Source organism: Pelobates fuscus, chromosome 13 (genome assembly GCF_036172605.1).
Source record: "Pelobates fuscus isolate aPelFus1 chromosome 13, aPelFus1.pri, whole genome shotgun sequence".
NCBI lineage: Eukaryota > Metazoa > Chordata > Amphibia > Anura > Pelobatidae > Pelobates > Pelobates fuscus.
The window spans coordinates 49,836,957-49,863,249 of NC_086329.1; the positions used below are offsets into that span (position 1 = coordinate 49,836,957).

General features: G+C 46.4%; 22 non-coding genes across 22 annotated transcripts; all 22 read right to left on the bottom strand.

The window, feature by feature from the left end:
• Positions 1-6: 6 nt before the first annotated feature.
• Positions 7-197, bottom strand: LOC134584029 (U2 spliceosomal RNA). The gene has a single exon (XR_010086383.1). It is a non-coding gene; the product is annotated as a U2 spliceosomal RNA (small nuclear RNA).
• Positions 198-1,220: 1,023 nt separating this feature from the next.
• On the bottom strand, positions 1,221-1,411 carry LOC134584031 (U2 spliceosomal RNA). Its single transcript, XR_010086384.1, has one exon. It is a non-coding gene; the product is annotated as a U2 spliceosomal RNA (small nuclear RNA).
• A 1,019-nt stretch (positions 1,412-2,430) lies between these two features.
• On the bottom strand, positions 2,431-2,621 carry LOC134584032 (U2 spliceosomal RNA). The gene has a single exon (XR_010086385.1). It is a non-coding gene; the product is annotated as a U2 spliceosomal RNA (small nuclear RNA).
• A 1,026-nt stretch (positions 2,622-3,647) lies between these two features.
• Positions 3,648-3,838, bottom strand: LOC134584034 (U2 spliceosomal RNA). Its single transcript, XR_010086386.1, has one exon. It is a non-coding gene; the product is annotated as a U2 spliceosomal RNA (small nuclear RNA).
• Positions 3,839-4,857: 1,019 nt separating this feature from the next.
• Positions 4,858-5,048, bottom strand: LOC134584035 (U2 spliceosomal RNA). Its single transcript, XR_010086387.1, has one exon. It is a non-coding gene; the product is annotated as a U2 spliceosomal RNA (small nuclear RNA).
• Positions 5,049-6,078: 1,030 nt separating this feature from the next.
• LOC134584036 (U2 spliceosomal RNA) lies at positions 6,079-6,269 on the bottom strand. Its single transcript, XR_010086388.1, has one exon. It is a non-coding gene; the product is annotated as a U2 spliceosomal RNA (small nuclear RNA).
• A 1,018-nt stretch (positions 6,270-7,287) lies between these two features.
• Positions 7,288-7,478, bottom strand: LOC134584037 (U2 spliceosomal RNA). Its single transcript, XR_010086389.1, has one exon. It is a non-coding gene; the product is annotated as a U2 spliceosomal RNA (small nuclear RNA).
• A 1,035-nt stretch (positions 7,479-8,513) lies between these two features.
• LOC134584038 (U2 spliceosomal RNA) lies at positions 8,514-8,704 on the bottom strand. The gene has a single exon (XR_010086390.1). It is a non-coding gene; the product is annotated as a U2 spliceosomal RNA (small nuclear RNA).
• Positions 8,705-9,731: 1,027 nt separating this feature from the next.
• On the bottom strand, positions 9,732-9,922 carry LOC134584040 (U2 spliceosomal RNA). Its single transcript, XR_010086391.1, has one exon. It is a non-coding gene; the product is annotated as a U2 spliceosomal RNA (small nuclear RNA).
• Positions 9,923-10,953: 1,031 nt separating this feature from the next.
• On the bottom strand, positions 10,954-11,144 carry LOC134584042 (U2 spliceosomal RNA). The gene has a single exon (XR_010086392.1). It is a non-coding gene; the product is annotated as a U2 spliceosomal RNA (small nuclear RNA).
• Positions 11,145-12,175: 1,031 nt separating this feature from the next.
• LOC134584043 (U2 spliceosomal RNA) lies at positions 12,176-12,366 on the bottom strand. The gene has a single exon (XR_010086393.1). It is a non-coding gene; the product is annotated as a U2 spliceosomal RNA (small nuclear RNA).
• Positions 12,367-13,397: 1,031 nt separating this feature from the next.
• LOC134584044 (U2 spliceosomal RNA) lies at positions 13,398-13,588 on the bottom strand. Its single transcript, XR_010086394.1, has one exon. It is a non-coding gene; the product is annotated as a U2 spliceosomal RNA (small nuclear RNA).
• A 1,035-nt stretch (positions 13,589-14,623) lies between these two features.
• LOC134584045 (U2 spliceosomal RNA) lies at positions 14,624-14,814 on the bottom strand. The gene has a single exon (XR_010086395.1). It is a non-coding gene; the product is annotated as a U2 spliceosomal RNA (small nuclear RNA).
• Positions 14,815-15,845: 1,031 nt separating this feature from the next.
• On the bottom strand, positions 15,846-16,036 carry LOC134584046 (U2 spliceosomal RNA). Its single transcript, XR_010086396.1, has one exon. It is a non-coding gene; the product is annotated as a U2 spliceosomal RNA (small nuclear RNA).
• A 1,035-nt stretch (positions 16,037-17,071) lies between these two features.
• Positions 17,072-17,262, bottom strand: LOC134584047 (U2 spliceosomal RNA). The gene has a single exon (XR_010086397.1). It is a non-coding gene; the product is annotated as a U2 spliceosomal RNA (small nuclear RNA).
• A 1,033-nt stretch (positions 17,263-18,295) lies between these two features.
• Positions 18,296-18,486, bottom strand: LOC134584048 (U2 spliceosomal RNA). The gene has a single exon (XR_010086398.1). It is a non-coding gene; the product is annotated as a U2 spliceosomal RNA (small nuclear RNA).
• Positions 18,487-19,521: 1,035 nt separating this feature from the next.
• LOC134584049 (U2 spliceosomal RNA) lies at positions 19,522-19,712 on the bottom strand. Its single transcript, XR_010086399.1, has one exon. It is a non-coding gene; the product is annotated as a U2 spliceosomal RNA (small nuclear RNA).
• A 1,011-nt stretch (positions 19,713-20,723) lies between these two features.
• LOC134584050 (U2 spliceosomal RNA) lies at positions 20,724-20,914 on the bottom strand. Its single transcript, XR_010086400.1, has one exon. It is a non-coding gene; the product is annotated as a U2 spliceosomal RNA (small nuclear RNA).
• Positions 20,915-21,949: 1,035 nt separating this feature from the next.
• LOC134584053 (U2 spliceosomal RNA) lies at positions 21,950-22,140 on the bottom strand. Its single transcript, XR_010086401.1, has one exon. It is a non-coding gene; the product is annotated as a U2 spliceosomal RNA (small nuclear RNA).
• Positions 22,141-23,175: 1,035 nt separating this feature from the next.
• On the bottom strand, positions 23,176-23,366 carry LOC134584054 (U2 spliceosomal RNA). Its single transcript, XR_010086402.1, has one exon. It is a non-coding gene; the product is annotated as a U2 spliceosomal RNA (small nuclear RNA).
• A 1,035-nt stretch (positions 23,367-24,401) lies between these two features.
• LOC134584055 (U2 spliceosomal RNA) lies at positions 24,402-24,592 on the bottom strand. Its single transcript, XR_010086403.1, has one exon. It is a non-coding gene; the product is annotated as a U2 spliceosomal RNA (small nuclear RNA).
• A 1,035-nt stretch (positions 24,593-25,627) lies between these two features.
• Positions 25,628-25,818, bottom strand: LOC134584056 (U2 spliceosomal RNA). Its single transcript, XR_010086404.1, has one exon. It is a non-coding gene; the product is annotated as a U2 spliceosomal RNA (small nuclear RNA).
• Between the last annotated feature and the right edge of the window lie 475 nt (positions 25,819-26,293).

Genomic DNA, 26,293 nt, shown 5'->3' on the forward strand with positions numbered 1-26,293 from the left:
GCATAAGAGAGGTGCACCGGTCCTGGAGGTACTGCAATACCAGGTCAATGCGTGGAGTGGACAGAGCAAGCTCTTCTTCCATCTCCCTGTTCCAAAAATCCATTTAATATATGGTCCCCAGATAGGGGACGTATCAGATATTAAACTGATAAGAACAGATACTACACTTGATCTTAGCCAAAAGGCCGAGAAGCGATAACCAGAATGGGCGCCCAGCTACTCACCTGCCGTTCGCTGGCGCTTGTTCAGCTTGCGGTGAGCCTTGGGCACAGTGCCGCCTTTTCCTCATCTAGGTGTAAGCAGGCTACAAATAGCAACAGAGACAAAGTCACCAGAGCAGCAAACAACCTCTAAACCCTTGAAACCCAGCTCCCCTTCTTAACCTTGTCCATTCCTCCCCCTCCCCTCCAGACATACCTTGCACCTCTGTCTCTCCTGCTCAGCTGCTACCGCTGATAAGGTGCCTAACGAGGTTGCTGGATCACCTGGTCGGGTCCTCTTCAGCTGCAAGTAGGGTAGATAGAGCAAGCAATTAAGCACCACCTGCTGCTGATTGCTCGCAATCACTCAATAATGCAATTAATTAAACTTTTAATTGATTGATAACCTAGATGTTGCTCAGATTTCCCTCCAAAACGTTTGTGCTGTCATTGCAAAGACCAGCATGCTGCAGGCTGCAGCAAATTTGCATAATTAATCCCGCCCACTTTTCCAACACTGATAATGCACGCTGCCAGCCAGCCAGCCAGCCAGCCAGCCAGCCAGCCAGCCAGCAATACATACTCTGACTTCTTCACAATGGATATGTACTGGACACTTTTATTCCATGAAGTGATTACACAGATTTACATGATAACAATGATTAAATAAATACATGGGATCAGGTGAAAAGAATTGCATCGTGCACAGCACATGATAGAGAATAACAATCAGACTAGCGATCAATCCAAACGAAACAATAACAGTTAACAAACATTGCTACAAGTGTCCATAATTCAAGGAATGTCATGTTTTTGGTCCGTTCCGTCCAGGCTTCATTCAGGCATGCCATGCCGCAGACAGGGGGAGGCAGAGCTCGCACTTAGACAGAACAGAGAAAAAAGCAGGGAAGGAAGGAAGGAAGAAGGAGAACAAGTTTGCCTTCGTTCTCGCCAAGTGAGAGTCCAGTGGCTTTTTGCATTTTTTGTTCAATCAAAAAATCTATTTTTTAACCAGCATAAGAGAGGTGCACCGGTCCTGGAGGTACTGCAATACCAGGTCAATGCGTGGAGTGGACAGAGCAAGCTCTTCTTCCATCTCCCTGTTCCAAAAATCCATTTAATATATGGTCCCCAGATAGGGGACGTATCAGATATTAAACTGATAAGAACAGATACTACACTTGATCTTAGCCAAAAGGCCGAGAAGCGATAACCAGAATGGGCGCCCAGCTACTCACCTGCCGTTCGCTGGCGCTTGTTCAGCTTGCGGTGAGCCTTGGGCACAGTGCCGCCTTTTCCTCATCTAGGTGTAAGCAGGCTACAAATAGCAACAGAGACAAAGTCACCAGAGCAGCAAACAACCTCTAAACCCTTGAAACCCAGCTCCCCTTCTTAACCTTGTCCATTCCTCCCCCTCCCCTCCAGACATACCTTGCACCTCTGTCTCTCCTGCTCAGCTGCTACCGCTGATAAGGTGCCTAACGAGGTTGCTGGATCACCTGGTCGGGTCCTCTTCAGCTGCAAGTAGGGTAGATAGAGCAAGCAATTAAGCACCACCTGCTGCTGATTGCTCGCAATCACTCAATAATGCAATTAATTAAACTTTTAATTGATTGATAACCTAGATGTTGCTCAGATTTCCCTCCAAAACGTTTGTGCTGTCATTGCAAAGACCAGCATGCTGCAGGCTGCAGCAAATTTGCATAATTAATCCCGCCCACTTTTCCAACACTGATAATGCACGCTGCCAGCCAGCCAGCCAGCCAGCCAGCCAGCCAGCCAGCCAGCAATACATACTCTGACTTCTTCACAATGGATATGTACTGGACACTTTTATTCCATGAAGTGATTACACAGATTTACATGATAACAATGATTAAATAAATACATGGGATCAGGTGAAAAGAATTGCATCGTGCACAGCACATGATAGAGAATAACAATCAGACTAGCGATCAATCCAAACGAAACAATAACAGTTAACAAACATTGCTACAAGTGTCCATAATTCAAGGAATGTCATGTTTTTGGTCCGTTCCGTCCAGGCTTCATTCAGGCATGCCATGCCGCAGACAGGGGGAGGCAGAGCTCGCACTTAGACAGAACAGAGAAAAAAGCAGGGAAGGAAGGAAGAAGGAGAACAAGTTTGCCTTCGTTCTCGCCAAGTGAGAGTCCAGTGGCTTTTTGCATTTTTTGTTCAATCAAAAAATCTATTTTTTAACCAGCATAAGAGAGGTGCACCGGTCCTGGAGGTACTGCAATACCAGGTCAATGCGTGGAGTGGACAGAGCAAGCTCTTCTTCCATCTCCCTGTTCCAAAAATCCATTTAATATATGGTCCCCAGATAGGGGACGTATCAGATATTAAACTGATAAGAACAGATACTACACTTGATCTTAGCCAAAAGGCCGAGAAGCGATAACCAGAATGGGCGCCCAGCTACTCACCTGCCGTTCGCTGGCGCTTGTTCAGCTTGCGGTGAGCCTTGGGCACAGTGCCGCCTTTTCCTCATCTAGCTGTAAGCAGGCTACAAATAGCAACAGAGACAAAGTCACCAGAGCAGCAAACAACCTCTAAACCCTTGAAACCCAGCTCCCCTTCTTAACCTTGTCCATTCCTCCCCCTCCCCTCCAGACATACCTTGCACCTCTGTCTCTCCTGCTCAGCTGCTACCGCTGATAAGGTGCCTAACGAGGTTGCTGGATCACCTGGTCGGGTCCTCTTCAGCTGCAAGTAGGGTAGATAGAGCAAGCAATTAAGCACCACCTGCTGCTGATTGCTCGCAATCACTCAATAATGCAATTAATTAAACTTTTAATTGATTGATAACCTAGATGTTGCTCAGATTTCCCTCCAAAACGTTTGTGCTGTCATTGCAAAGACCAGCATGCTGCAGGCTGCAGCAAATTTGCATAATTAATCCCGCCCACTTTTCCAACACTGATAATGCACGCTGCCAGCCAGCCAGCCAGCCAGCCAGCCAGCCAGCCAGCCAGCAATACATACTCTGACTTCTTCACAATGGATATGTACTGGACACTTTTATTCCATGAAGTGATTACACAGATTTACATGATAACAATGATTAAATAAATACATGGGATCAGGTGAACAGAATTGCATCGTGCACAGCACATGATAGAGAATAACAATCAGACTAGCGATCGATCAATCCAAACGAAACAATAACAGTTAACAAACATTGCTACAAGTGTCCATAATTCAAGGAATGTCATGTTTTTGGTCCGTTCCGTCCAGGCTTCATTCAGGCATCATGCCATGCCGCAGACAGGGGGAGGCAGAGCTCGCACTTAGACAGAACAGAGAAAAAAGCAGGGAAGGAAGGAAGAAGGAGAACAAGTTTGCCTTCGTTCTCGCCAAGTGAGAGTCCAGTGGCTTTTTGCATTTTTTGTTCAATCAAAAAATCTATTTTTTAACCAGCATAAGAGAGGTGCACCGGTCCTGGAGGTACTGCAATACCAGGTCAATGCGTGGAGTGGACAGAGCAAGCTCTTCTTCCATCTCCCTGTTCCAAAAATCCATTTAATATATGGTCCCCAGATAGGGGACGTATCAGATATTAAACTGATAAGAACAGATACTACACTTGATCTTAGCCAAAAGGCCGAGAAGCGATAACCAGAATGGGCGCCCAGCTACTCACCTGCCGTTCGCTGGCGCTTGTTCAGCTTGCGGTGAGCCTTGGGCACAGTGCCGCCTTTTCCTCATCTAGGTGTAAGCAGGCTACAAATAGCAACAGAGACAAAGTCACCAGAGCAGCAAACAACCTCTAAACCCTTGAAACCCAGCTCCCCTTCTTAACCTTGTCCATTCCTCCCCCTCCCCTCCAGACATACCTTGCACCTCTGTCTCTCCTGCTCAGCTGCTACCGCTGATAAGGTGCCTAACGAGGTTGCTGGATCACCTGGTCGGGTCCTCTTCAGCTGCAAGTAGGGTAGATAGAGCAAGCAATTAAGCACCACCTGCTGCTGATTGCTCGCAATCACTCAATAATGCAATTAATTAAACTTTTAATTGATTGATAACCTAGATGTTGCTCAGATTTCCCTCCAAAACGTTTGTGCTGTCATTGCAAAGACCAGCATGCTGCAGGCTGCAGCAAATTTGCATAATTAATCCCGCCCACTTTTCCAACACTGATAATGCACGCTGCCAGCCAGCCAGCCAGCCAGCCAGCCAGCCAGCCAGCCAGCAATACATACTCTGACTTCTTCACAATGGATATGTACTGGACACTTTTATTCCATGAAGTGATTACACAGATTTACATGATAACAATGATTAAATAAATACATGGGATCAGGTGAAAAGAATTGCATCGTGCACAGCACATGATAGAGAATAACAATCAGACTAGCGATCAATCCAAACGAAACAATAACAGTTAACAAACATTGCTACAAGTGTCCATAATTCAAGGAATGTCATGTTTTTGGTCCGTTCCGTCCAGGCTTCATTCAGGCATGCCATGCCGCAGACAGGGGGAGGCAGAGCTCGCACTTAGACAGAACAGAGAAAAAAGCAGGGAAGGAAGGAAGAAGGAGAACAAGTTTGCCTTCGTTCTCGCCAAGTGAGAGTCCAGTGGCTTTTTGCATTTTTTGTTCAATCAAAAAATCTATTTTTTAACCAGCATAAGAGAGGTGCACCGGTCCTGGAGGTACTGCAATACCAGGTCAATGCGTGGAGTGGACAGAGCAAGCTCTTCTTCCATCTCCCTGTTCCAAAAATCCATTTAATATATGGTCCCCAGATAGGGGACGTATCAGATATTAAACTGATAAGAACAGATACTACACTTGATCTTAGCCAAAAGGCCGAGAAGCGATAACCAGAATGGGCGCCCAGCTACTCACCTGCCGTTCGCTGGCGCTTGTTCAGCTTGCGGTGAGCCTTGGGCACAGTGCCGCCTTTTCCTCATCTAGGTGTAAGCAGGCTACAAATAGCAACAGAGACAAAGTCACCAGAGCAGCAAACAACCTCTAAACCCTTGAAACCCAGCTCCCCTTCTTAACCTTGTCCATTCCTCCCCCTCCCCTCCAGACATACCTTGCACCTCTGTCTCTCCTGCTCAGCTGCTACCGCTGATAAGGTGGCTAACGAGGTTTCTGGATCACCTGGTCGGGTCCTCTTCAGCTGCAAGTAGGGTAGATAGAGCAAGCAATTAAGCACCACCTGCTGCTGATTGCTCGCAATCACTCAATAATGCAATTAATTAAACTTTTAATTGATTGATAACCTAGATGTTGCTCAGATTTCCCTCCAAAACGTTTGTGCTGTCATTGCAAAGACCAGCATGCTGCAGGCTGCAGCAAATTTGCATAATTAATCCCGCCCACTTTTCCAACACTGATAATGCACGCAGCCAGCCAGCCAGCCAGCCAGCCAGCCAGCCAGCCAGCCAGCCAGCCATACATACTCTGACTTCTTCACAATGGATATGTACTGGACACTTTTATTCCATGAAGTGATTACACAGATTTACATGATAACAATGATTAAATAAATAAATACATGGGATCAGGTGAAAAGAATTGCATCGTGCACAGCACATGATAGAGAATAACAATCAGACTAGCGATCAATCCAAACGAAACAATAACAGTTAACAAACATTGCTACAAGTGTCCATAATTCAAGGAATGTCATGTTTTTGGTCCGTTCCGTCCAGGCTTCATTCAGGCATCATGCCATGCCGCAGACAGGGGGAGGCAGAGCTCGCACTTCGACAGAACAGAGAAAAAAGCAGGGAAGGAAGGAAGAAGGAGAACAAGTTTGCCTTCGTTCTCGCCAAGTGAGAGTCCAGTGGCTTTTTGCATTTTTTGTTCAATCAAAAAATCTATTTTTTAACCAGCATAAGAGAGGTGCACCGGTCCTGGAGGTACTGCAATACCAGGTCAATGCGTGGAGTGGACAGAGCAAGCTCTTCTTCCATCTCCCTGTTCCAAAAATCCATTTAATATATGGTCCCCAGATAGGGGACGTATCAGATATTAAACTGATAAGAACAGATACTACACTTGATCTTAGCCAAAAGGCCGAGAAGCGATAACCAGAATGGGCGCCCAGCTACTCACCTGCCGTTCGCTGGCGCTTGTTCAGCTTGCGGTGAGCCTTGGGCACAGTGCCGCCTTTTCCTCATCTAGGTGTAAGCAGGCTACAAATAGCAACAGAGACAAAGTCACCAGAGCAGCAAACAACCTCTAAACCCTTGAAACCCAGCTCCCCTTCTTAACCTTGTCCATTCCTCCCCCTCCCCTCCAGACATACCTTGCACCTCTGTCTCTCCTGCTCAGCTGCTACCGCTGATAAGGTGGCTAACGAGGTTGCTGGATCACCTGGTCGGGTCCTCTTCAGCTGCAAGTAGGGTAGATAGAGCAAGCAATTAAGCACCACCTGCTGCTGATTGCTCGCAATCACTCAATAATGCAATTAATTAAACTTTTAATTGATTGATAACCTAGATGTTGCTCAGATTTCCCTCCAAAACGTTTGTGCTGTCATTGCAAAGACCAGCATGCTGCAGGCTGCAGCAAATTTGCATAATTAATCCCGCCCACTTTTCCAACACTGATAATGCACGCTGCCAGCCAGCCAGCCAGCCAGCCAGCCAGCAATACATACTCTGACTTCTTCACAATGGATATGTACTGGACACTTTTATTCCATGAAGTGATTACACAGATTTACATGATAACAATGATTAAATAAATAAATACATGGGATCAGGTGAACAGAATTGCATCGTGCACAGCACATGATAGAGAATAACAATCAGACTAGCGATCGATCAATCCAAACGAAACAATAACAGTTAACAAACATTGCTACAAGTGTCCATAATTCAAGGAATGTCATGTTTTTGGTCCGTTCCGTCCAGGCTTCATTCAGGCATCATGCCATGCCGCAGACAGGGGGAGGCAGAGCTCGCACTTCGACAGAACAGAGAAAAAAGCAGGGAAGGAAGGAAGAAGGAGAACAAGTTTGCCTTCGTTCTCGCCAAGTGAGAGTCCAGTAGCTTTTTGCATTTTTTGTTCAATCAAAAAATCTATTTTTTAACCAGCATAAGAGAGGTGCACCGGTCCTGGAGGTACTGCAATACCAGGTCAATGCGTGGAGTGGACAGAGCAAGCTCTTCTTCCATCTCCCTGTTCCAAAAATCCATTTAATATATGGTCCCCAGATAGGGGACGTATCAGATATTAAACTGATAAGAACAGATACTACACTTGATCTTAGCCAAAAGGCCGAGAAGCGATAACCAGAATGGGCGCCCAGCTACTCACCTGCCGTTCGCTGGCGCTTGTTCAGCTTGCGGTGAGCCTTGGGCACAGTGCCGCCTTTTCCTCATCTAGCTGTAAGCAGGCTACAAATAGCAACAGAGACAAAGTCACCAGAGCAGCAAACAACCTCTAAACCCTTGAAACCCAGCTCCCCTTCTTAACCTTGTCCATTCCTCCCCCTCCCCTCCAGACATACCTTGCACCTCTGTCTCTCCTGCTCAGCTGCTACCGCTGATAAGGTGGCTAACGAGGTTTCTGGATCACCTGGTCGGGTCCTCTTCAGCTGCAAGTAGGGTAGATAGAGCAGGCAATTAAGCACCACCTGCTGATTGCTCGCAATCACTCAATAATGCAATTAATTAAACTTTTAATTGATTGATAACCTAGATGTTGCTCAGATTTCCCTCCAAAACGTTTGTGCTGTCATTGCAAAGACCAGCATGCTGCAGGCTGCAGCAAATTTGCATAATTAATCCCGCCCACTTTTCCAACACTGATAATGCACGCTGCCAGCCAGCCAGCCAGCCAGCCAGCCAGCCAGCCAGCCAGCCAGCCAGCCATACATACTCTGACTTCTTCACAATGGATATGTACTGGACACTTTTATTCCATGAAGTGATTACACAGATTTACATGATAACAATGATTAAATAAATAAATACATGGGATCAGGTGAACAGAATTGCATCGTGCACAGCACATGATAGAGAATAACAATCAGACTAGCGATCGATCAATCCAAACGAAACAATAACAGTTAACAAACATTGCTACAAGTGTCCATAATTCAAGGAATGTCATGTTTTTGGTCCGTTCCGTCCAGGCTTCATTCAGGCATCATGCCATGCCGCAGACAGGGGGAGGCAGAGCTCGCACTTCGACAGAACAGAGAAAAAAGCAGGGAAGGAAGGAAGAAGGAGAACAAGTTTGCCTTCGTTCTCGCCAAGTGAGAGTCCAGTAGCTTTTTGCATTTTTTGTTCAATCAAAAAATCTATTTTTTAACCAGCATAAGAGAGGTGCACCGGTCCTGGAGGTACTGCAATACCAGGTCAATGCGTGGAGTGGACAGAGCAAGCTCTTCTTCCATCTCCCTGTTCCAAAAATCCATTTAATATATGGTCCCCAGATAGGGGACGTATCAGATATTAAACTGATAAGAACAGATACTACACTTGATCTTAGCCAAAAGGCCGAGAAGCGATAACCAGAATGGGCGCCCAGCTACTCACCTGCCGTTCGCTGGCGCTTGTTCAGCTTGCGGTGAGCCTTGGGCACAGTGCCGCCTTTTCCTCATCTAGCTGTAAGCAGGCTACAAATAGCAACAGAGACAAAGTCACCAGAGCAGCAAACAACCTCTAAACCCTTGAAACCCAGCTCCCCTTCTTAACCTTGTCCATTCCTCCCCCTCCCCTCCAGACATACCTTGCACCTCTGTCTCTCCTGCTCAGCTGCTACCGCTGATAAGGTGGCTAACGAGGTTTCTGGATCACCTGGTCGGGTCCTCTTCAGCTGCAAGTAGGGTAGATAGAGCAGGCAATTAAGCACCACCTGCTGATTGCTCGCAATCACTCAATAATGCAATTAATTAAACTTTTAATTGATTGATAACCTAGATGTTGCTCAGATTTCCCTCCAAAACGTTTGTGCTGTCATTGCAAAGACCAGCATGCTGCAGGCTGCAGCAAATTTGCATAATTAATCCCGCCCACTTTTCCAACACTGATAATGCACGCAGCCAGCCAGCCAGCCAGCCAGCCAGCCAGCCAGCCAGCCAGCCAGCCATACATACTCTGACTTCTTCACAATGGATATGTACTGGACACTTTTATTCCATGAAGTGATTACACAGATTTACATGATAACAATGATTAAATAAATACATGGGATCAGGTGAACAGAATTGCATCGTGCACAGCACATGATAGAGAATAACAATCAGACTAGCGATCGATCAATCCAAACGAAACAATAACAGTTAACAAACATTGCTACAAGTGTCCATAATTCAAGGAATGTCATGTTTTTGGTCCGTTCCGTCCAGGCTTCATTCAGGCATCATGCCATGCCGCAGACAGGGGGAGGCAGAGCTCGCACTTCGACAGAACAGAGAAAAAAGCAGGGAAGGAAGGAAGAAGGAGAACAAGTTTGCCTTCGTTCTCGCCAAGTGAGAGTCCAGTAGCTTTTTGCATTTTTTGTTCAATCAAAAAATCTATTTTTTAACCAGCATAAGAGAGGTGCACCGGTCCTGGAGGTACTGCAATACCAGGTCAATGCGTGGAGTGGACAGAGCAAGCTCTTCTTCCATCTCCCTGTTCCAAAAATCCATTTAATATATGGTCCCCAGATAGGGGACGTATCAGATATTAAACTGATAAGAACAGATACTACACTTGATCTTAGCCAAAAGGCCGAGAAGCGATAACCAGAATGGGCGCCCAGCTACTCACCTGCCGTTCGCTGGCGCTTGTTCAGCTTGCGGTGAGCCTTGGGCACAGTGCCGCCTTTTCCTCATCTAGCTGTAAGCAGGCTACAAATAGCAACAGAGACAAAGTCACCAGAGCAGCAAACAACCTCTAAACCCTTGAAACCCAGCTCCCCTTCTTAACCTTGTCCATTCCTCCCCCTCCCCTCCAGACATACCTTGCACCTCTGTCTCTCCTGCTCAGCTGCTACCGCTGATAAGGTGGCTAACGAGGTTTCTGGATCACCTGGTCGGGTCCTCTTCAGCTGCAAGTAGGGTAGATAGAGCAGGCAATTAAGCACCACCTGCTGATTGCTCGCAATCACTCAATAATGCAATTAATTAAACTTTTAATTGATTGATAACCTAGATGTTGCTCAGATTTCCCTCCAAAACGTTTGTGCTGTCATTGCAAAGACCAGCATGCTGCAGGCTGCAGCAAATTTGCATAATTAATCCCGCCCACTTTTCCAACACTGATAATGCACGCAGCCAGCCAGCCAGCCAGCCAGCCAGCCAGCCAGCCAGCCAGCCAGCCATACATACTCTGACTTCTTCACAATGGATATGTACTGGACACTTTTATTCCATGAAGTGATTACACAGATTTACATGATAACAATGATTAAATAAATAAATACATGGGATCAGGTGAACAGAATTGCATCGTGCACAGCACATGATAGAGAATAACAATCAGACTAGCGATCGATCAATCCAAACGAAACAATAACAGTTAACAAACATTGCTACAAGTGTCCATAATTCAAGGAATGTCATGTTTTTGGTCCGTTCCGTCCAGGCTTCATTCAGGCATCATGCCATGCCGCAGACAGGGGGAGGCAGAGCTCGCACTTCGACAGAACAGAGAAAAAAGCAGGGAAGGAAGGAAGAAGGAGAACAAGTTTGCCTTCGTTCTCGCCAAGTGAGAGTCCAGTAGCTTTTTGCATTTTTTGTTCAATCAAAAAATCTATTTTTTAACCAGCATAAGAGAGGTGCACCGGTCCTGGAGGTACTGCAATACCAGGTCAATGCGTGGAGTGGACAGAGCAAGCTCTTCTTCCATCTCCCTGTTCCAAAAATCCATTTAATATATGGTCCCCAGATAGGGGACGTATCAGATATTAAACTGATAAGAACAGATACTACACTTGATCTTAGCCAAAAGGCCGAGAAGCGATAACCAGAATGGGCGCCCAGCTACTCACCTGCCGTTCGCTGGCGCTTGTTCAGCTTGCGGTGAGCCTTGGGCACAGTGCCGCCTTTTCCTCATCTAGCTGTAAGCAGGCTACAAATAGCAACAGAGACAAAGTCACCAGAGCAGCAAACAACCTCTAAACCCTTGAAACCCAGCTCCCCTTCTTAACCTTGTCCATTCCTCCCCCTCCCCTCCAGACATACCTTGCACCTCTGTCTCTCCTGCTCAGCTGCTACCGCTGATAAGGTGGCTAACGAGGTTTCTGGATCACCTGGTCGGGTCCTCTTCAGCTGCAAGTAGGGTAGATAGAGCAGGCAATTAAGCACCACCTGCTGATTGCTCGCAATCACTCAATAATGCAATTAATTAAACTTTTAATTGATTGATAACCTAGATGTTGCTCAGATTTCCCTCCAAAACGTTTGTGCTGTCATTGCAAAGACCAGCATGCTGCAGGCTGCAGCAAATTTGCATAATTAATCCCGCCCACTTTTCCAACACTGATAATGCACGCAGCCAGCCAGCCAGCCAGCCAGCCAGCCAGCCAGCCAGCCAGCCAGCCATACATACTCTGACTTCTTCACAATGGATATGTACTGGACACTTTTATTCCATGAAGTGATTACACAGATTTACATGATAACAATGATTAAATAAATAAATACATGGGATCAGGTGAACAGAATTGCATCGTGCACAGCACATGATAGAGAATAACAATCAGACTAGCGATCGATCAATCCAAACGAAACAATAACAGTTAACAAACATTGCTACAAGTGTCCATAATTCAAGGAATGTCATGTTTTTGGTCCGTTCCGTCCAGGCTTCATTCAGGCATCATGCCATGCCGCAGACAGGGGGAGGCAGAGCTCGCACTTCGACAGAACAGAGAAAAAAGCAGGGAAGGAAGGAAGAAGGAGAACAAGTTTGCCTTCGTTCTCGCCAAGTGAGAGTCCAGTGGCTTTTTGCATTTTTTGTTCAATCAAAAAATCTATTTTTTAACCAGCATAAGAGAGGTGCACCGGTCCTGGAGGTACTGCAATACCAGGTCAATGCGTGGAGTGGACAGAGCAAGCTCTTCTTCCATCTCCCTGTTCCAAAAATCCATTTAATATATGGTCCCCAGATAGGGGACGTATCAGATATTAAACTGATAAGAACAGATACTACACTTGATCTTAGCCAAAAGGCCGAGAAGCGATAACCAGAATGGGCGCCCAGCTACTCACCTGCCGTTCGCTGGCGCTTGTTCAGCTTGCGGTGAGCCTTGGGCACAGTGCCGCCTTTTCCTCATCTAGGTGTAAGCAGGCTACAAATAGCAACAGAGACAAAGTCACCAGAGCAGCAAACAACCTCTAAACCCTTGAAACCCAGCTCCCCTTCTTAACCTTGTCCATTCCTCCCCCTCCCCTCCAGACATACCTTGCACCTCTGTCTCTCCTGCTCAGCTGCTACCGCTGATAAGGTGCCTAACGAGGTTGCTGGATCACCTGGTCGGGTCCTCTTCAGCTGCAAGTAGGGTAGATAGAGCAAGCAATTAAGCACCACCTGCTGCTGATTGCTCGCAATCACTCAATAATGCAATTAATTAAACTTTTAATTGATTGATAACCTAGATGTTGCTCAGATTTCCCTCCAAAACGTTTGTGCTGTCATTGCAAAGACCAGCATGCTGCAGGCTGCAGCAAATTTGCATAATTAATCCCGCCCACTTTTCCAACACTGATAATGCACGCTGCCAGCCAGCCAGCCAGCCAGCCAGCCAGCCAGCCAGCCAGCCAGCCAGCCATACATACTCTGACTTCTTCACAATGGATATGTACTGGACACTTTTATTCCATGAAGTGATTACACAGATTTACATGATAACAATGATTAAATAAATACATGGGATCAGGTGAAAAGAATTGCATCGTGCACAGCACATGATAGAGAATAACAATCAGACTAGCGATCAATCCAAACGAAACAATAACAGTTAACAAACATTGCTACAAGTGTCCATAATTCAAGGAATGTCATGTTTTTGGTCCGTTCCGTCCAGGCTTCATTCAGGCATGCCATGCCGCAGACAGGGGGAGGCAGAGCTCGCACTTAGACAGAACAGAGAAAAAAGCAGGGAAGGAAGGAAGGAAGAAGGAGAACAAGTTTGCCTTCGTTCTCGCCAAGTGAGAGTCCAGTGGCTTTTTGCATTTTTTGTTCAATCAAAAAATCTATTTTTTAACCAGCATAAGAGAGGTGCACCGGTCCTGGAGGTACTGCAATACCAGGTCAATGCGTGGAGTGGACAGAGCAAGCTCTTCTTCCATCTCCCTGTTCCAAAAATCCATTTAATATATGGTCCCCAGATAGGGGACGTATCAGATATTAAACTGATAAGAACAGATACTACACTTGATCTTAGCCAAAAGGCCGAGAAGCGATAACCAGAATGGGCGCCCAGCTACTCACCTGCCGTTCGCTGGCGCTTGTTCAGCTTGCGGTGAGCCTTGGGCACAGTGCCGCCTTTTCCTCATCTAGGTGTAAGCAGGCTACAAATAGCAACAGAGACAAAGTCACCAGAGCAGCAAACAACCTCTAAACCCTTGAAACCCAGCTCCCCTTCTTAACCTTGTCCATTCCTCCCCCTCCCCTCCAGACATACCTTGCACCTCTGTCTCTCCTGCTCAGCTGCTACCGCTGATAAGGTGCCTAACGAGGTTGCTGGATCACCTGGTCGGGTCCTCTTCAGCTGCAAGTAGGGTAGATAGAGCAAGCAATTAAGCACCACCTGCTGCTGATTGCTCGCAATCACTCAATAATGCAATTAATTAAACTTTTAATTGATTGATAACCTAGATGTTGCTCAGATTTCCCTCCAAAACGTTTGTGCTGTCATTGCAAAGACCAGCATGCTGCAGGCTGCAGCAAATTTGCATAATTAATCCCGCCCACTTTTCCAACACTGATAATGCACGCTGCCAGCCAGCCAGCCAGCCAGCCAGCCAGCCAGCCAGCCAGCCAGCCAGCCAGCAATACATACTCTGACTTCTTCACAATGGATATGTACTGGACACTTTTATTCCATGAAGTGATTACACAGATTTACATGATAACAATGATTAAATAAATACATGGGATCAGGTGAAAAGAATTGCATCGTGCACAGCACATGATAGAGAATAACAATCAGACTAGCGATCAATCCAAACGAAACAATAACAGTTAACAAACATTGCTACAAGTGTCCATAATTCAAGGAATGTCATGTTTTTGGTCCGTTCCGTCCAGGCTTCATTCAGGCATGCCATGCCGCAGACAGGGGGAGGCAGAGCTCGCACTTAGACAGAACAGAGAAAAAAGCAGGGAAGGAAGGAAGGAAGAAGGAGAACAAGTTTGCCTTCGTTCTCGCCAAGTGAGAGTCCAGTGGCTTTTTGCATTTTTTGTTCAATCAAAAAATCTATTTTTTAACCAGCATAAGAGAGGTGCACCGGTCCTGGAGGTACTGCAATACCAGGTCAATGCGTGGAGTGGACAGAGCAAGCTCTTCTTCCATCTCCCTGTTCCAAAAATCCATTTAATATATGGTCCCCAGATAGGGGACGTATCAGATATTAAACTGATAAGAACAGATACTACACTTGATCTTAGCCAAAAGGCCGAGAAGCGATAACCAGAATGGGCGCCCAGCTACTCACCTGCCGTTCGCTGGCGCTTGTTCAGCTTGCGGTGAGCCTTGGGCACAGTGCCGCCTTTTCCTCATCTAGGTGTAAGCAGGCTACAAATAGCAACAGAGACAAAGTCACCAGAGCAGCAAACAACCTCTAAACCCTTGAAACCCAGCTCCCCTTCTTAACCTTGTCCATTCCTCCCCCTCCCCTCCAGACATACCTTGCACCTCTGTCTCTCCTGCTCAGCTGCTACCGCTGATAAGGTGCCTAACGAGGTTGCTGGATCACCTGGTCGGGTCCTCTTCAGCTGCAAGTAGGGTAGATAGAGCAAGCAATTAAGCACCACCTGCTGCTGATTGCTCGCAATCACTCAATAATGCAATTAATTAAACTTTTAATTGATTGATAACCTAGATGTTGCTCAGATTTCCCTCCAAAACGTTTGTGCTGTCATTGCAAAGACCAGCATGCTGCAGGCTGCAGCAAATTTGCATAATTAATCCCGCCCACTTTTCCAACACTGATAATGCACGCTGCCAGCCAGCCAGCCAGCCAGCCAGCCAGCCAGCCAGCCAGCCAGCCAGCCATACATACTCTGACTTCTTCACAATGGATATGTACTGGACACTTTTATTCCATGAAGTGATTACACAGATTTACATGATAACAATGATTAAATAAATACATGGGATCAGGTGAAAAGAATTGCATCGTGCACAGCACATGATAGAGAATAACAATCAGACTAGCGATCAATCCAAACGAAACAATAACAGTTAACAAACATTGCTACAAGTGTCCATAATTCAAGGAATGTCATGTTTTTGGTCCGTTCCGTCCAGGCTTCATTCAGGCATGCCATGCCGCAGACAGGGGGAGGCAGAGCTCGCACTTAGACAGAACAGAGAAAAAAGCAGGGAAGGAAGGAAGGAAGAAGGAGAACAAGTTTGCCTTCGTTCTCGCCAAGTGAGAGTCCAGTGGCTTTTTGCATTTTTTGTTCAATCAAAAAATCTATTTTTTAACCAGCATAAGAGAGGTGCACCGGTCCTGGAGGTACTGCAATACCAGGTCAATGCGTGGAGTGGACAGAGCAAGCTCTTCTTCCATCTCCCTGTTCCAAAAATCCATTTAATATATGGTCCCCAGATAGGGGACGTATCAGATATTAAACTGATAAGAACAGATACTACACTTGATCTTAGCCAAAAGGCCGAGAAGCGATAACCAGAATGGGCGCCCAGCTACTCACCTGCCGTTCGCTGGCGCTTGTTCAGCTTGCGGTGAGCCTTGGGCACAGTGCCGCCTTTTCCTCATCTAGGTGTAAGCAGGCTACAAATAGCAACAGAGACAAAGTCACCAGAGCAGCAAACAACCTCTAAACCCTTGAAACCCAGCTCCCCTTCTTAACCTTGTCCATTCCTCCCCCTCCCCTCCAGACATACCTTGCACCTCTGTCTCTCCTGCTCAGCTGCTACCGCTGATAAGGTGCCTAACGAGGTTGCTGGATCACCTGGTCGGGTCCTCTTCAGCTGCAAGTAGGGTAGATAGAGCAAGCAATTAAGCACCACCTGCTGCTGATTGCTCGCAATCACTCAATAATGCAATTAATTAAACTTTTAATTGATTGATAACCTAGATGTTGCTCAGATTTCCCTCCAAAACGTTTGTGCTGTCATTGCAAAGACCAGCATGCTGCAGGCTGCAGCAAATTTGCATAATTAATCCCGCCCACTTTTCCAACACTGATAATGCACGCTGCCAGCCAGCCAGCCAGCCAGCCAGCCAGCCAGCCAGCCAGCCAGCCAGCCAGCAATACATACTCTGACTTCTTCACAATGGATATGTACTGGACACTTTTATTCCATGAAGTGATTACACAGATTTACATGATAACAATGATTAAATAAATACATGGGATCAGGTGAAAAGAATTGCATCGTGCACAGCACATGATAGAGAATAACAATCAGACTAGCGATCAATCCAAACGAAACAATAACAGTTAACAAACATTGCTACAAGTGTCCATAATTCAAGGAATGTCATGTTTTTGGTCCGTTCCGTCCAGGCTTCATTCAGGCATGCCATGCCGCAGACAGGGGGAGGCAGAGCTCGCACTTAGACAGAACAGAGAAAAAAGCAGGGAAGGAAGGAAGGAAGAAGGAGAACAAGTTTGCCTTCGTTCTCGCCAAGTGAGAGTCCAGTGGCTTTTTGCATTTTTTGTTCAATCAAAAAATCTATTTTTTAACCAGCATAAGAGAGGTGCACCGGTCCTGGAGGTACTGCAATACCAGGTCAATGCGTGGAGTGGACAGAGCAAGCTCTTCTTCCATCTCCCTGTTCCAAAAATCCATTTAATATATGGTCCCCAGATAGGGGACGTATCAGATATTAAACTGATAAGAACAGATACTACACTTGATCTTAGCCAAAAGGCCGAGAAGCGATAACCAGAATGGGCGCCCAGCTACTCACCTGCCGTTCGCTGGCGCTTGTTCAGCTTGCGGTGAGCCTTGGGCACAGTGCCGCCTTTTCCTCATCTAGGTGTAAGCAGGCTACAAATAGCAACAGAGACAAAGTCACCAGAGCAGCAAACAACCTCTAAACCCTTGAAACCCAGCTCCCCTTCTTAACCTTGTCCATTCCTCCCCCTCCCCTCCAGACATACCTTGCACCTCTGTCTCTCCTGCTCAGCTGCTACCGCTGATAAGGTGCCTAACGAGGTTGCTGGATCACCTGGTCGGGTCCTCTTCAGCTGCAAGTAGGGTAGATAGAGCAAGCAATTAAGCACCACCTGCTGCTGATTGCTCGCAATCACTCAATAATGCAATTAATTAAACTTTTAATTGATTGATAACCTAGATGTTGCTCAGATTTCCCTCCAAAACGTTTGTGCTGTCATTGCAAAGACCAGCATGCTGCAGGCTGCAGCAAATTTGCATAATTAATCCCGCCCACTTTTCCAACACTGATAATGCACGCTGCCAGCCAGCCAGCCAGCCAGCCAGCCAGCCAGCCAGCCAGCCAGCCAGAGCAATACATACTCTGACTTCTTCACAATGGATATGTACTGGACACTTTTATTCCATGAAGTGATTACACAGATTTACATGATAACAATGATTAAATAAATACATGGGATCAGGTGAAAAGAATTGCATCGTGCACAGCACATGATAGAGAATAACAATCAGACTAGCGATCAATCCAAACGAAACAATAACAGTTAACAAACATTGCTACAAGTGTCCATAATTCAAGGAATGTCATGTTTTTGGTCCGTTCCGTCCAGGCTTCATTCAGGCATGCCATGCCGCAGACAGGGGGAGGCAGAGCTCGCACTTAGACAGAACAGAGAAAAAAGCAGGGAAGGAAGGAAGGAAGAAGGAGAACAAGTTTGCCTTCGTTCTCGCCAAGTGAGAGTCCAGTGGCTTTTTGCATTTTTTGTTCAATCAAAAAATCTATTTTTTAACCAGCATAAGAGAGGTGCACCGGTCCTGGAGGTACTGCAATACCAGGTCAATGCGTGGAGTGGACAGAGCAAGCTCTTCTTCCATCTCCCTGTTCCAAAAATCCATTTAATATATGGTCCCCAGATAGGGGACGTATCAGATATTAAACTGATAAGAACAGATACTACACTTGATCTTAGCCAAAAGGCCGAGAAGCGATAACCAGAATGGGCGCCCAGCTACTCACCTGCCGTTCGCTGGCGCTTGTTCAGCTTGCGGTGAGCCTTGGGCACAGTGCCGCCTTTTCCTCATCTAGGTGTAAGCAGGCTACAAATAGCAACAGAGACAAAGTCACCAGAGCAGCAAACAACCTCTAAACCCTTGAAACCCAGCTCCCCTTCTTAACCTTGTCCATTCCTCCCCCTCCCCTCCAGACATACCTTGCACCTCTGTCTCTCCTGCTCAGCTGCTACCGCTGATAAGGTGCCTAACGAGGTTGCTGGATCACCTGGTCGGGTCCTCTTCAGCTGCAAGTAGGGTAGATAGAGCAAGCAATTAAGCACCACCTGCTGCTGATTGCTCGCAATCACTCAATAATGCAATTAATTAAACTTTTAATTGATTGATAACCTAGATGTTGCTCAGATTTCCCTCCAAAACGTTTGTGCTGTCATTGCAAAGACCAGCATGCTGCAGGCTGCAGCAAATTTGCATAATTAATCCCGCCCACTTTTCCAACACTGATAATGCACGCTGCCAGCCAGCCAGCCAGCCAGCCAGCCAGCCAGCCAGCCAGCCAGCCAGCCAGCAATACATACTCTGACTTCTTCACAATGGATATGTACTGGACACTTTTATTCCATGAAGTGATTACACAGATTTACATGATAACAATGATTAAATAAATACATGGGATCAGGTGAAAAGAATTGCATCGTGCACAGCACATGATAGAGAATAACAATCAGACTAGCGATCAATCCAAACGAAACAATAACAGTTAACAAACATTGCTACAAGTGTCCATAATTCAAGGAATGTCATGTTTTTGGTCCGTTCCGTCCAGGCTTCATTCAGGCATGCCATGCCGCAGACAGGGGGAGGCAGAGCTCGCACTTAGACAGAACAGAGAAAAAAGCAGGGAAGGAAGGAAGGAAGAAGGAGAACAAGTTTGCCTTCGTTCTCGCCAAGTGAGAGTCCAGTGGCTTTTTGCATTTTTTGTTCAATCAAAAAATCTATTTTTTAACCAGCATAAGAGAGGTGCACCGGTCCTGGAGGTACTGCAATACCAGGTCAATGCGTGGAGTGGACAGAGCAAGCTCTTCTTCCATCTCCCTGTTCCAAAAATCCATTTAATATATGGTCCCCAGATAGGGGACGTATCAGATATTAAACTGATAAGAACAGATACTACACTTGATCTTAGCCAAAAGGCCGAGAAGCGATAACCAGAATGGGCGCCCAGCTACTCACCTGCCGTTCGCTGGCGCTTGTTCAGCTTGCGGTGAGCCTTGGGCACAGTGCCGCCTTTTCCTCATCTAGGTGTAAGCAGGCTACAAATAGCAACAGAGACAAAGTCACCAGAGCAGCAAACAACCTCTAAACCCTTGAAACCCAGCTCCCCTTCTTAACCTTGTCCATTCCTCCCCCTCCCCTCCAGACATACCTTGCACCTCTGTCTCTCCTGCTCAGCTGCTACCGCTGATAAGGTGCCTAACGAGGTTGCTGGATCACCTGGTCGGGTCCTCTTCAGCTGCAAGTAGGGTAGATAGAGCAAGCAATTAAGCACCACCTGCTGCTGATTGCTCGCAATCACTCAATAATGCAATTAATTAAACTTTTAATTGATTGATAACCTAGATGTTGCTCAGATTTCCCTCCAAAACGTTTGTGCTGTCATTGCAAAGACCAGCATGCTGCAGGCTGCAGCAAATTTGCATAATTAATCCCGCCCACTTTTCCAACACTGATAATGCACGCTGCCAGCCAGCCAGCCAGCCAGCCAGCCAGCAATACATACTCTGACTTCTTCACAATGGATATGTACTGGACACTTTTATTCCATGAAGTGATTACACAGATTTACATGATAACAATGATTAAATAAATACATGGGATCAGGTGAAAAGAATTGCATCGTGCACAGCACATGATAGAGAATAACAATCAGACTAGCGATCAATCCAAACGAAACAATAACAGTTAACAAACATTGCTACAAGTGTCCATAATTCAAGGAATGTCATGTTTTTGGTCCGTTCCGTCCAGGCTTCATTCAGGCATGCCATGCCGCAGACAGGGGGAGGCAGAGCTCGCACTTAGACAGAACAGAGAAAAAAGCAGGGAAGGAAGGAAGGAAGAAGGAGAACAAGTTTGCCTTCGTTCTCGCCAAGTGAGAGTCCAGTGGCTTTTTGCATTTTTTGTTCAATCAAAAAATCTATTTTTTAACCAGCATAAGAGAGGTGCACCGGTCCTGGAGGTACTGCAATACCAGGTCAATGCGTGGAGTGGACAGAGCAAGCTCTTCTTCCATCTCCCTGTTCCAAAAATCCATTTAATATATGGTCCCCAGATAGGGGACGTATCAGATATTAAACTGATAAGAACAGATACTACACTTGATCTTAGCCAAAAGGCCGAGAAGCGATAACCAGAATGGGCGCCCAGCTACTCACCTGCCGTTCGCTGGCGCTTGTTCAGCTTGCGGTGAGCCTTGGGCACAGTGCCGCCTTTTCCTCATCTAGGTGTAAGCAGGCTACAAATAGCAACAGAGACAAAGTCACCAGAGCAGCAAACAACCTCTAAACCCTTGAAACCCAGCTCCCCTTCTTAACCTTGTCCATTCCTCCCCCTCCCCTCCAGACATACCTTGCACCTCTGTCTCTCCTGCTCAGCTGCTACCGCTGATAAGGTGCCTAACGAGGTTGCTGGATCACCTGGTCGGGTCCTCTTCAGCTGCAAGTAGGGTAGATAGAGCAAGCAATTAAGCACCACCTGCTGCTGATTGCTCGCAATCACTCAATAATGCAATTAATTAAACTTTTAATTGATTGATAACCTAGATGTTGCTCAGATTTCCCTCCAAAACGTTTGTGCTGTCATTGCAAAGACCAGCATGCTGCAGGCTGCAGCAAATTTGCATAATTAATCCCGCCCACTTTTCCAACACTGATAATGCACGCTGCCAGCCAGCCAGCCAGCCAGCCAGCCAGCCAGCCAGCCAGCCAGCCAGCCAGCAATACATACTCTGACTTCTTCACAATGGATATGTACTGGACACTTTTATTCCATGAAGTGATTACACAGATTTACATGATAACAATGATTAAATAAATACATGGGATCAGGTGAAAAGAATTGCATCGTGCACAGCACATGATAGAGAATAACAATCAGACTAGCGATCAATCCAAACGAAACAATAACAGTTAACAAACATTGCTACAAGTGTCCATAATTCAAGGAATGTCATGTTTTTGGTCCGTTCCGTCCAGGCTTCATTCAGGCATGCCATGCCGCAGACAGGGGGAGGCAGAGCTCGCACTTAGACAGAACAGAGAAAAAAGCAGGGAAGGAAGGAAGGAAGAAGGAGAACAAGTTTGCCTTCGTTCTCGCCAAGTGAGAGTCCAGTGGCTTTTTGCATTTTTTGTTCAATCAAAAAATCTATTTTTTAACCAGCATAAGAGAGGTGCACCGGTCCTGGAGGTACTGCAATACCAGGTCAATGCGTGGAGTGGACAGAGCAAGCTCTTCTTCCATCTCCCTGTTCCAAAAATCCATTTAATATATGGTCCCCAGATAGGGGACGTATCAGATATTAAACTGATAAGAACAGATACTACACTTGATCTTAGCCAAAAGGCCGAGAAGCGATAACCAGAATGGGCGCCCAGCTACTCACCTGCCGTTCGCTGGCGCTTGTTCAGCTTGCGGTGAGCCTTGGGCACAGTGCCGCCTTTTCCTCATCTAGGTGTAAGCAGGCTACAAATAGCAACAGAGACAAAGTCACCAGAGCAGCAAACAACCTCTAAACCCTTGAAACCCAGCTCCCCTTCTTAACCTTGTCCATTCCTCCCCCTCCCCTCCAGACATACCTTGCACCTCTGTCTCTCCTGCTCAGCTGCTACCGCTGATAAGGTGCCTAACGAGGTTGCTGGATCACCTGGTCGGGTCCTCTTCAGCTGCAAGTAGGGTAGATAGAGCAAGCAATTAAGCACCACCTGCTGCTGATTGCTCGCAATCACTCAATAATGCAATTAATTAAACTTTTAATTGATTGATAACCTAGATGTTGCTCAGATTTCCCTCCAAAACGTTTGTGCTGTCATTGCAAAGACCAGCATGCTGCAGGCTGCAGCAAATTTGCATAATTAATCCCGCCCACTTTTCCAACACTGATAATGCACGCTGCCAGCCAGCCAGCCAGCCAGCCAGCCAGCCAGCCAGCCAGCCAGCCAGCCAGCAATACATACTCTGACTTCTTCACAATGGATATGTACTGGACACTTTTATTCCATGAAGTGATTACACAGATTTACATGATAACAATGATTAAATAAATACATGGGATCAGGTGAAAAGAATTGCATCGTGCACAGCACATGATAGAGAATAACAATCAGACTAGCGATCAATCCAAACGAAACAATAACAGTTAACAAACATTGCTACAAGTGTCCATAATTCAAGGAATGTCATGTTTTTGGTCCGTTCCGTCCAGGCTTCATTCAGGCATGCCATGCCGCAGACAGGGGGAGGCAGAGCTCGCACTTAGACAGAACAGAGAAAAAAGCAGGGAAGGAAGGAAGGAAGAAGGAGAACAAGTTTGCCTTCGTTCTCGCCAAGTGAGAGTCCAGTGGCTTTTTGCATTTTTTGTTCAATCAAAAAATCTATTTTTTAACCAGCATAAGAGAGGTGCACCGGTCCTGGAGGTACTGCAATACCAGGTCAATGCGTGGAGTGGACAGAGCAAGCTCTTCTTCCATCTCCCTGTTCCAAAAATCCATTTAATATATGGTCCCCAGATAGGGGACGTATCAGATATTAAACTGATAAGAACAGATACTACACTTGATCTTAGCCAAAAGGCCGAGAAGCGATAACCAGAATGGGCGCCCAGCTACTCACCTGCCGTTCGCTGGCGCTTGTTCAGCTTGCGGTGAGCCTTGGGCACAGTGCCGCCTTTTCCTCATCTAGGTGTAAGCAGGCTACAAATAGCAACAGAGACAAAGTCACCAGAGCAGCAAACAACCTCTAAACCCTTGAAACCCAGCTCCCCTTCTTAACCTTGTCCATTCCTCCCCCTCCCCTCCAGACATACCTTGCACCTCTGTCTCTCCTGCTCAGCTGCTACCGCTGATAAGGTGCCTAACGAGGTTGCTGGATCACCTGGTCGGGTCCTCTTCAGCTGCAAGTAGGGTAGATAGAGCAAGCAATTAAGCACCACCTGCTGCTGATTGCTCGCAATCACTCAATAATGCAATTAATTAAACTTTTAATTGATTGATAACCTAGATGTTGCTCAGATTTCCCTCCAAAACGTTTGTGCTGTCATTGCAAAGACCAGCATGCTGCAGGCTGCAGCAAATTTGCATAATTAATCCCGCCCACTTTTCCAACACTGATAATGCACGCTGCCAGCCAGCCAGCCAGCCAGCCAGCCAGCCAGCCAGCCAGCCAGCCAGCCAGCAATACATACTCTGACTTCTTCACAATGGATATGTACTGGACACTTTTATTCCATGAAGTGATTACACAGATTTACATGATAACAATGATTAAATAAATACATGGGATCAGGTGAAAAGAATTGCATCGTGCACAGCACATGATAGAGAATAACAATCAGACTAGCGATCAATCCAAACGAAACAATAACAGTTAACAAACATTGCTACAAGTGTCCATAATTCAAGGAATGTCATGTTTTTGGTCCGTTCCGTCCAGGCTTCATTCAGGCATGCCATGCCGCAGACAGGGGGAGGCAGAGCTCGCACTTAGACAGAACAGAGAAAAAAGCAGGGAAGGAAGGAAGGAAGAAGGAGAACAAGTTTGCCTTCGTTCTCGCCAAGTGAGAGTCCAGTGGCTTTTTGCATTTTTTGTTCAATCAAAAAATCTATTTTTTAACCAGCATAAGAGAGGTGCACCGGTCCTGGAGGTACTGCAATACCAGGTCAATGCGTGGAGTGGACAGAGCAAGCTCTTCTTCCATCTCCCTGTTCCAAAAATCCATTTAATATATGGTCCCCAGATAGGGGACGTATCAGATATTAAACTGATAAGAACAGATACTACACTTGATCTTAGCCAAAAGGCCGAGAAGCGATAACCAGAATGGGCGCCCAGCTACTCACCTGCCGTTCGCTGGCGCTTGTTCAGCTTGCGGTGAGCCTTGGGCACAGTGCCGCCTTTTCCTCATCTAGGTGTAAGCAGGCTACAAATAGCAACAGAGACAAAGTCACCAGAGCAGCAAACAACCTCTAAACCCTTGAAACCCAGCTCCCCTTCTTAACCTTGTCCATTCCTCCCCCTCCCCTCCAGACATACCTTGCACCTCTGTCTCTCCTGCTCAGCTGCTACCGCTGATAAGGTGCCTAACGAGGTTGCTGGATCACCTGGTCGGGTCCTCTTCAGCTGCAAGTAGGGTAGATAGAGCAAGCAATTAAGCACCACCTGCTGCTGATTGCTCGCAATCACTCAATAATGCAATTAATTAAACTTTTAATTGATTGATAACCTAGATGTTGCTCAGATTTCCCTCCAAAACGTTTGTGCTGTCATTGCAAAGACCAGCATGCTGCAGGCTGCAGCAAATTTGCATAATTAATCCCGCCCACTTTTCCAACACTGATAATGCACGCTGCCAGCCAGCCAGCCAGCCAGCCAGCCAGCCAGCCAGCCAGCCAGCCAGCCAGCAATACATACTCTGACTTCTTCACAATGGATATGTACTGGACACTTTTATTCCATGAAGTGATTACACAGATTTACATGATAACAATGATTAAATAAATACATGGGATCAGGTGAAAAGAATTGCATCGTGCACAGCACATGATAGAGAATAACAATCAGACTAGCGATCAATCCAAACGAAACAATAACAGTTAACAAACATTGCTACAAGTGTCCATAATTCAAGGAATGTCATGTTTTTGGTCCGTTCCGTCCAGGCTTCATTCAGGCATGCCATGCCGCAGACAGGGGGAGGCAGAGCTCGCACTTAGACAGAACAGAGAAAAAAGCAGGGAAGGAAGGAAGGAAGAAGGAGAACAAGTTTGCCTTCGTTCTCGCCAAGTGAGAGTCCAGTGGCTTTTTGCATTTTTTGTTCAATCAAAAAATCTATTTTTTAACCAGCATAAGAGAGGTGCACCGGTCCTGGAGGTACTGCAATACCAGGTCAATGCGTGGAGTGGACAGAGCAAGCTCTTCTTCCATCTCCCTGTTCCAAAAATCCATTTAATATATGGTCCCCAGATAGGGGACGTATCAGATATTAAACTGATAAGAACAGATACTACACTTGATCTTAGCCAAAAGGCCGAGAAGCGATAACCAGAATGGGCGCCCAGCTACTCACCTGCCGTTCGCTGGCGCTTGTTCAGCTTGCGGTGAGCCTTGGGCACAGTGCCGCCTTTTCCTCATCTAGGTGTAAGCAGGCTACAAATAGCAACAGAGACAAAGTCACCAGAGCAGCAAACAACCTCTAAACCCTTGAAACCCAGCTCCCCTTCTTAACCTTGTCCATTCCTCCCCCTCCCCTCCAGACATACCTTGCACCTCTGTCTCTCCTGCTCAGCTGCTACCGCTGATAAGGTGCCTAACGAGGTTGCTGGATCACCTGGTCGGGTCCTCTTCAGCTGCAAGTAGGGTAGATAGAGCAAGCAATTAAGCACCACCTGCTGCTGATTGCTCGCAATCACTCAATAATGCAATTAATTAAACTTTTAATTGATTGATAACCTAGATGTTGCTCAGATTTCCCTCCAAAACGTTTGTGCTGTCATTGCAAAGACCAGCATGCTGCA